At 45.7% G+C, this 2131-nt stretch overlaps 1 long non-coding RNA gene across 1 annotated transcript in view; it reads right to left on the bottom strand.

Annotated features, from left to right (window-relative positions):
• Positions 1-248, bottom strand: part of LOC144234638 (uncharacterized) — a 2943-nt gene extending 2695 nt beyond the window's left edge. The window contains exon 1 of the long non-coding RNA XR_013336027.1: positions 102-248. This is a non-coding gene — a long non-coding RNA (uncharacterized LOC144234638). The remainder of the gene's footprint in view (positions 1-101) is intronic.
• Between the last annotated feature and the right edge of the window lie 1883 nt (positions 249-2131).

The raw sequence follows: 2131 nt of genomic DNA on the forward strand, positions 1-2131 counted from the left end.
GGGGGGTGGGGGGGGTGGGAAGCAGTGCCTCTCTACAGAAGCTGTCACCCACCTGCTAGCCCCGGCCCCCATTCCAGTGGGGGACAAAAATATGCACTCACCCAAGGATGTTAGGGCTTCTTGCACAAGCAGAAACAAGCACATCACAGGAGGAGATGTTGTAACAGGAGCAATGTTATGCTTCGCGTGAGAAAAATGGATACTTCGCCTTGGAGCATCTCCAAAAATCAGGCTTGGTAGAGAGTANCCCCTAGAAAATATCTGTAGATGGTTAATGGAATCGAGTACCTGATTGGATAATATACGTGGACAAAAAGATAGACATTAAAAAGCGAAACACCACCCACCTTGCTTATTTCTCTCTCCAAGGCACCACTTTGAAAATTTTCTTTTTTTCTCTTGCAGGGGAAAAACATTTATGTATAGCACTACATATCTGTTTGTGCTTAAATATTTTCAAAAATTTTTCTTTACTGTTTATTTATTTTTCGAGAGAGAGAGAGAAAGACAGTGTGAATGGGGGAGGGGCAGAGAGAGAGAGAGAGACACACACACACACAGAATCCGAAGCAGGCTCCAGGCTCTGAGCTGTCAGCACAGAGCCCAACCTGGGGCTTGAACTCCCGAACCGCCAGATCATGACCTGAACCAAAGTCAGACACTCACCTGACTGAGCCACTCAGGTGCCCCTGTGCTTAAATATTTTTAACACCAGAATAGCCTGAGGATTGCACCCCTCTCTAGGACGGTAACCCCGCTGCATTTTCGGGTGCCCCGAGTGAGGGCTGCATTGCCATAGCATGCAGCCTGAACAGTGCCCACCAGAGTTATGCAATGTGGTAGGAGTGTGGTTTCCACTTCATAATATACCCCAGAGCTCTTTCCAGATCCACACATAGATTCATCTCTTTTGTAAAAAAAAAACAAAAAAACAAAAAAAACTGACTTCACAGATCCCACATTTAGAGGTACCATAGTTTACTCAACCAGTCCCTACGGCTGGACAATTTGTTCTTTCCCCCCACCCCATTACAAAAATGCTCTACTTATCAGCCTTATGTAGATATCTTAGCAAACTTTTATAAGTTTATAAGAATAAATGCTTATCAGTAGGATTCCTAAACCCATGGGTACGTACATTTCAACTTCACAGATTTTATCTAATCAGTAACTTCTATAAATAACAGCGACTCCAAGGAACAAAAGAGTTTCTCTGATTGAATTCCTCCCTGAAATAAGGTGAAAAGGACTGACGTGACGTCGGAATAGGACCCCTGACTACCACAAGCACCGCTGAAGGTGTGTGCATGCAGATTGGGTGAATAAAAGGGAGGTGAATGGGATGAGGGACAAAAATAAAAGAAATGCTTCAGAATGTAAGAAGGGCTGTCATCCTAACCACTGATAAGAGAGTAGACAAAGAGGTTGTAAAGGACTGCAGTTAGAGTCACTGTACCCTCGCTGCCACCAAATAGCCCAGAAACAAAATGGGAGCCTGGGCTGGAGGCTTTTACAGTGCCTGCTGGAATCTTCTCAAAGGCCCCACCATTAGATGGGTGTTTTAGTTACCCAGCACAGCTATCTGTGCCAGTTCATCGTGGTCTCCCGTGGTCCTATGGAATGACTGGGCTCCGCTGGGCTCATCTCAGTGGGGGGCTCCCATAGACCCACAGTCATAGGCGGTCTTTGGTTTCAGCTGGAATTGCCCAAAGGGATTTGTGATGTCCCCCAACTTCCTGCAGATTACTATCCTCCTAACAAGGAAAACCAAGGCTTGGCCATTTCTTTTTGGCTCCCAAGAGGCAGAGCCTGAGCCCACACAGACTTGGAGGAAAAGGGGGATTTATTGAGTTAAGTACCTTAAACGTTCAGGAGGGTTTCAGGAAGAGCTGGGTCTAATTGTTAAGAGAATGTTCTTAGGAATTTGTTTCTCCCCATCTCTCAAATTTACTTTTCTCTCTCTTGACTTCTTTCTCAAATAATGCCACCGAGATCTCCAGGATTAAGATTAGCAATCTCAAGGGAAAGAAACCTTCCTTCCCACAGTACGTTCAGCCCCATCCTGAAGCTGCTGTTGGGCTGGTTTGGGTCACAGGCATGTCCCTGAACAGATCATCATGACCAGGGAAGG

Source organism: Crocuta crocuta, unplaced genomic scaffold, assembly GCF_008692635.1.
Source record: "Crocuta crocuta isolate KB4526 unplaced genomic scaffold, BGI_CrCroc_1.0 scaffold180, whole genome shotgun sequence".
Lineage (NCBI taxonomy): Eukaryota > Metazoa > Chordata > Mammalia > Carnivora > Hyaenidae > Crocuta > Crocuta crocuta.